Below are 7713 nucleotides of genomic sequence, written 5' to 3'. Positions count from 1 at the left end.
TTTGCTTTCCTCCATTTCTTTCATTTGTGACATGTTTCTTTGTCTTCGCATTTTTGGCTGACTGCCAGGACCCGCTGTGTCTATAAGAAGAACTGCTGTGCTGGAGACACCCTTATGCGGTAGGACTTGCTTCAGTGGGGCTTTGGTGCTCACTGAGTCTGCTTCTTGAGTGTAGATGTGAGGAGTTGAAGTCTAGTATCTGGCCCGGAGTACCCTGGCTCCTGGACCTCCAAGTTAGCCACTGTGTGGGTCCACCCAGCAGGGGCTACAGCAATATCAACAGATTTCTCCTCTTTGTTTGGAGTTTGGAAGTTTTGGAGCTCTGTGATTCACTGCAGTTTGTTAGGCTGCAAAAGCGCAGGTGCCTCCTTTGTGCCGCTGAGCACAGCTTGAGAGGGGATGTAGTGGGGCGGGGTCTCAGAGTTCCCAGGGCAGGGCAAACAGCAATGGTGTCGTCAGTGACCCCTCGACTCCTCGAGTGCCGCGCGCCCCCGTGATCCCTGCAAGCAGCTCTGTGAGAAAGTCACCTTCGCTTTCCGACCTGCTGCGAGACAGTCCCGTTTCTCCCCGTAGGAGCCTGGGACCCCAGTGTCTCGCCGTAAATGAGTTCAGTGTGTTCGAGAGCTTGTCCCCTTCTGATTGAAAAAAACCGCGCACCAAGGTGCAGCAGCGTGGGGCGGGGTCTCAGAGAGTTCCTCTGTTCTTGGCGCCTCTCCCCTCCTACTTGGTCTCAATGGCGCTTTTTTCTTTCCTCTAGTTGTAGAACTTCCACTCGATCAGCTTTCCCGTGGTTCTGGATGATAGCTGTTTGGTCTTATAGTTGTGGTTTTAATGTTGTTGTGGGGGGCAGCACGTACAGATTTGTACCTTATGCCGCCATCTTGGTTCTCTCCCTCCTGCTTTTGATCCTGGGGGAAATACAAGGCATAAGATGTGAAAGAAGTGCAGGCCCTTTGCATCTCTCTTTCTTAACATTTGAGCAGGGGATGAATATTTATTTGCTTCACTATTTGTCAGGTAATTATGCCTAACTCACTCAGTGTGTGAGAATCAGAAGAGCAGAAATTGCTATAACCAGGGACTCCTGGAGGATAGAGACTGCTTTTTTGTACTGATGTCTCCAATGGCCAGCATGGCTACTAAATCAACATAAGAACTCAGCACGTGTTTGTTAAATGAATTTGTGGGAAGCATCTCTTGGCATACATTTAACTTATTTTTTTATTGAGATATAATTGACATGTAACATTATATTAGTTTCTAGTGTACACAGAGGTTCAATATTTGTATAAATTGTAGAATGATCACAATGCCTAGTTAACACCTATCACCACACAGTTACAATTGTTTATTCCTGTGATGAGAACTTTTAAGATGTACTCTCTTAGCAACTTTCAAATAAGTAATATGGTATTATCAACTATAGCCACCCAGCTGTACGTTACATTCACAGAATTTATTTATCTTTGAACTGGCCATTTGTGCCTCCTGACCACTTTCATCCATTTGCCCCTCACCTCTGGCAACCACCAATCTTTTCTCTGTATCTATGAGTTTTTCTGTTTTGTTTTTAGGTTCTATGTATAAGTGAGATCATATGATTTTTGTCTTTCTCTGTTTGACTTACATAATTTAGCATAACGCTCTTAAGGTCCATCCATGTTGCAAATGACGTGATTTCTTTCTTTTATGTCTGGGGAAAAAATACATATCACAGTTTCTTTATCCATTCATCTATCAATGGACACTTAGGTTGCTTTGATGTTTGGCTATCTAAAACCCTGGGTGGTGTTCATCACGACCACCAGAACCGCAACCAAGCGGAAGGAAGTCAGTCCTGCAGGGGTTGTCTTGGCACCGGCTGCGCCCTCCCCTAAGCTGTTTCCTGGAGCTGTTTCTGGTGAGGGCAGGGTTTGAGGCAGGAACCCGCCCTCAGAGCATGGGCCCACTGAATCCTGGGTCGTTTTGCCAAGGGCTGTGCCCTCCCCAGCTGTTTCCCGTGTGGTCTCAGAGCACCAGGAGCGCAGAGCAGCAGTCAGTTTTGGGTTGCTGAGGTGGAGGCCATGGTGTGGTAGAACTCTGGATCTGGCCCAACAGGGGGCATGGCTGACCTTCAAACCAGACCCTGACATTGGAAAGGAGGGAGCCCCATTCCTCACAGAATCCGCTGTTGGATAGCTTGCTGTCAGTGGCCTGCCAGCCAGGAACCCCATTCTCCTGCATCCCGGACCCTGACAGGAGGGAGGAGGGAGCCCCTTTCCTCACGGAATTGACAGGTGGCCAGTTTGCTAATTAATTCCCTTTTTTAAAAAAATATATTTTATTGATTTTTTACAGAGAGGAAGGGAGAGGGATAGAGAGTTAGAAACATGGATGAGAGAGAAACATTGATCAGCTGCCTCCTGCACACTCCCCACTGGGGATGTGCCTGCAACCAAGGTACATGCCCTTGACCAGAATCGAACCCGGGACCCTTGAGTCCGCAGGCCAATGCTCTATCCACTGAGCCAAACCAGTTAGGGCAATTAATTATCTTTTAATGTGTACGAATTTTGTGCACCAGGCTACTAGTTGTAAATAATGATGCAATGAACATGGGATTGCATATATTTTTTTGAGATAGTGTTTTTGTTTTGTTCAGAAAAATGCCAAAAAGTGGAATTTCTGGATTATATGATAGTTTTATTTGTAATTTTTTGAGGAACCTCCATACTATTTTGAAAGTGGTTGCAGCAGTAGCATCCCACCAGCAGTGCACAAGGGCTCCCTTTTCTCCACACCCTCACCAACATTTGTTAGGTGTGAGGTAATATTTCACTGTTGTTGACTTGCATTTCCTTGATAATTTGTGATTTTGAGCACATTTTCATGTACCTCTTGGCCAGCTGTATGTCTTTTTTGGAAAAAATGTCTATTTAGATCTTCTGTTCATGTTTTAAAAAATATTTTTATTGATTTTTAGAGAAGAAGGGAGAGGGAGAGAGAGTTAGAAACATCAATGATGAGAGAGAATTGTTGATGGGCTGTCTCTTGCACACCCCCTACTGGGATCGAGTCTGCAACCCGGGCTTGTGCCATGACCAGGGATTGGACCATGATCTTCTGGTCGATGCTCAACTACTGAGCCACCAGAGTCTGGCTCTTCTGTCATTTTTAATCAGAATTTCTTTTTGCTATTGAGTTGTATGAGTTCCTTATATATTTTAGATATTAACATCTTATCAGTTATATGATTTGCAAATATTTTGCCTCATTTAGTAGGTTGCTTTTTCATTTTGTTGATGGTTTCCTTTGCTGTGTAGAAGCTTTTTAGTTTGATGTAGTTCCACTTGTTTATTTATTTTTGTTGTCTTTGCTTTTGGTGTCAAATCCAGAAAAATCATTGCCAAGACAGATGACAAAGTGCTTACCACCTGTTTTCTAATAGAAGTTTTATGGTTTCAGGTCTTATGTTTAAGTCTTTAATCCGTTTTGAGTTAATTTTTGTGTACAGCGTAAGGTAGTGATCCCGTTTCATTCTTTTGCATGTGGCTGTGCAATTTTCCCAGCAGACTGTCCTCTCCACATTGTATATCCTTGTCTCTTTTGTCTTAAATTAATTGACCATGTATGCCTGGGTTTATTTCTAAGCTCTCTATTCTGTTTTATTAACCTGTGTGCCTGCTTTTATGCCTAAACCATATTGTTTTGTTTACTATAGCTTTGTAAAATAGTTTAAAATCAGAAAGCATGATGCCTCCAGCTTTTTTTTTTTTTTTTCAGGATAGCTTTGGCTACTCGGGGTCTTTCTTTTGTGCTTCCATAGAAGTTTTAGGATTGTTTTATCTATTTCTGAGAAAAATGGCATTGGAATTTTGATAAGGATTTCATTAAATCATCAGTTTCTTATAGTTTTCAGTATAGGTCATGAATGTATAGGTTACTTTTTAAATTGAATTTATTCCTGGGTATCTAATTCTTTTTGACACAATTTAAAATTGGGTTCTTTTCTTAATTCCTATTCCCAACAGTTCATTATTAGTGTATAGAAATGCACCTGATTTTTGTATATTGACTTTGTCTTATAACTTTATTGAATTTGTTTATAAGTTCTATCAGTTTATATATATATATATATATATATGTTTATATATATATTTTTAGCGCGAACGCAGTCCACCAATACCACAAATTATGCAGTCGAGTTTCCCACATTTGGGGAAATCGCAGGGGTCAGCACATCCGGAGTGCAATGGATAAGCCTCGCCCTGGGAAAACCACCTTCGTGATCATGGTATCTCCCCTGCCAGGTAAGTATCTATCAGTTTTTTGATAAAGTCTTTAGGGTTTTCTACATATAGTGTCATGTTATCTGCAAATATTCTTATGTCTTCCTTTCTGAAATGGATGCCTTATATATTTTTTTCTAGCTAATTGCTCTGGCTAGGACTTCCAATATTATTTTGAATTATTAAAGTGGCATATATTGTGTCATTTGATGGTGTCTCAGAAGTTCCATAGGCTTTCTTCATTTAATTTTTTTTTTTTTTTTGCCCTGACCGTTTTGGCCTGCGGACTTAAGGGTCCCAGAGTGTCTTATGTCCATTAGTTATGCTTATATGCATGCATACAAGTCCTTCGGTTGATCTCTTACTCCCCTCCCTTCTGCCCCCCAACCCTCTCTGGCCTTCCCACTGCAGTTTGACAATCAGTTTGAGGCAGCTCTGCCTCTGTATCTATTATTGTTCAAAAGTTTGTAATGGTCTTTATTATCCATGAATGAGTGAGATCATGTGGTATTTTTCCTTCATTGACTGGCTTGTTTCACTTAGCATAATGCTCTCCAGCTCCATCCATGCCGTTGCAAATTGTAAGAGTTCCTTCTTTTTTACAGCAGCATAGTATTCCATCGTGTAGATGTACCACAGTTTTCTAATCCATTCATCTACTGATGGGCACTTAGGCTGTTTCCAGATCTTAGCTATGGTGAATTGTGCTGCTATGAACATATGGGTGCATATATCCTTTCTGATTGGTGTTTCTGGTTTCTTGGGATATATTCCTAGAAGTGGGATCACGGGGTCAAATGGGAGTTCCATTTTTAGTTTTTTGAGGAAACTCCATACTGTTCTCTACAGTGGCTGCAGCAGTCTACATTCCCACCAGCAGTGAAGGAGGGTTCTTTTTTCTCCACATTCTCGCCAGCACTTGTCATTTGTTGATTTGTTGATGATAGCCATTCTGACAGGTGTGAGATGGTATCTCATTGTCATTTTGATTTCTATCTCTCGGAATATTAAAAGTTTTTTTTATTTCTCTGAGTGGATAATTTCAAATATCTGTATCTGAGTTTGCTAATTCTTTCCTTTGCTTGATAAAGTCTGTTGTTAAAGCTCTCCACTGAAGTTTTCAGTTTAGTCATTTAAAAAAATCAAGACTTTATTTTTTAAATGCAGTTTTAAGTTCACAACAAAATTATGGGAGGAGGTACAGAGATTTGCCATATTCTCCCTGTCCCTGCACATGCATAGCCTTCACCGTTATTGACCTACTCCACAAGAGTAGTTCACTTGCTACAATTGAAGAATCTACGTTGACATATTATAATCACCCAAAGTTCATAGTTTGCATTATGGTTCCTTTTTGGTGTTGCACATTCTGTGGGTTTAGACAAATGTATTATGACATGGCTCCATCGTTATGGTACCATAGAAATATTCACTGTGCTCCACGTATTCATCCATCCCTGCACTCCAGTCCCGGACAACACTAATCTTTTTATTGTCTTCATAGTTTTTCCTTTTAATGAACATCATAATGTTTAATCACACAGTTTGTATTTTTTTTGAGATGGGCTTCTTCCACTCTAATATGCATTTACATTTTCTTCACATTTTTTAATGGCTTGATAGCTCTAACTTTTAGCACTGAATAATATCCCATTGTCTGGATGTACCACAGCTATGTCATTCATCTTCCTACTGAAGGACATCTTGGTTGTTTCCACATTTTGACAATTACAAACAAACCTGCTTTAAACTTTTGCGTGCAGTTTTTTTTGTTTTTTAAATATATTTTTATTGATTTCAGAAAGGAAGGGAGTGGGGTAGAAACATCAATGATGAGAGAGAATCATTGACAGGCTGCCTCCTGCATGGCCCTACTGGGGATCAAACCCACAACCCAAGCATGTGCCCTGACTGGGAATTGAACCGTGATCTCCTGGTTCATGGGTTAACGCTCAATCACTGAGCCATACTAGCCGGGGTACTCCTACACATCTTTTGGTGCCTATTCCCTTCTGTAATAGACACTGACACTTTCTTTTAGCTGCCTAGTACCTTTCACCTCCCTCTCTGTTTTCAGAATTCTACACCTGTGGCAACTATGGGACCTTTTCCCTCAAACACATGCTGTCCTTCCATAGTATTCAATTGTCACGTCTCATTCCCCTTGTGTCTACGTGTGGTACATGATTTATTCTTACCAATGGAATGTGAGGTGAAGTGATGGTCACTTTTGGGAAGAGGCTTTTAATAATGGTATGATTTCTTTTCGTTTCCATATATTTGCACCAATAGTCTGAACCTCATTGATCTGTTTATGAGAGAAACATAAAGCCAGTGTGTGAAGTTGTTGAATGATCAGTATTAAGGTCTCTGCACTGGGAGGTGCGGATCCAGGTAAGGAAGGCTGTGATGTATATGATGGGGGCCTCTACAAAGTGCGATTCTTAAAATGCCTCTCTGCAATGTAGCTCATGCGAACCCAGTCCCTGGGCTGCTGCACATGATGATCACCCTTGTTAGGACAGATCAGCAGAGACTCTTGTTCAGGTAATAGAATGGCACATGCATTTTACAGGAACATAATGCTTTGCAGTAATCGGCCAGCACATCAGGGAGCATATGAATGTCCAAGAGCACCCTCTAGAGGAGTCACAGGCTGTTTCACCCTGTTTCTTGGATAAATCCATCTTCCCTTTACTATAGATCTTATTTTCCTAAGTGCTATGGGCGGCGTGTTTGGCTTTCACTTTCCTAGTTGTATACTTCTAGATTAGTTTAGTTTAATTTTTATATAAAATTATATAGTGCTTTGCTATTTAAAAAATAAAATAGATTATACATAACACTATAAAAAATATCACTCTGGTTGTTGGAGTATACTACTGGTGACAGGGAGGCCCCGGAAGAGTGGTCTGCAAATAGGGAGGAGGTGATGAAAGATGAAGTAGATAGGTGAAGGTGGAGAGTGGGGTATGTGTGTGGAAAATGTGGGCGTGGACAGGAGAGGGAAAGCTTAGGGTGAAACTTCTAGGTATCTGGTTCAGTCACTAGTGTATGTGATAGGGACACAATCCACATCCCTCCTCCCAGTGATCATTTATAATGCTCTTCCTTCTTTTTGGAGGGGCTGTTTTTCCATCTGATATCATTTCCCTTTAGCCTAAAGAGCTTCCTTTAACATTTATTGTAGCATAGTCTGCTGGAGATGACTGTTCTTACTTTTCTTTTATCTGAGAATATATTTCAGTTTCATTCTTTTAAAAATATATATATTTTTTATTGATTTCAGAGAGGAAGGGAAGGGGAGAGAGAGATAGAAACATCAATGATGAGAGAGAATCATCGATTGGCTGCCTTCTGCACGCCCCCTACTGGGGATTGAGCCCACAACCCAGGCATGTGCCCTTGACCAGAATCGAACCCGGGACCCTTCAGTCTGCAGGCT

Source organism: Myotis brandtii, unplaced genomic scaffold (assembly GCF_000412655.1).
Source record: "Myotis brandtii unplaced genomic scaffold, ASM41265v1 scaffold450, whole genome shotgun sequence".
NCBI classification, from domain to species: domain Eukaryota; kingdom Metazoa; phylum Chordata; class Mammalia; order Chiroptera; family Vespertilionidae; genus Myotis; species Myotis brandtii.
The sequence above is the reverse complement of the archived record's forward strand: the minus strand, read 5'-3'. Positions refer to the sequence as shown.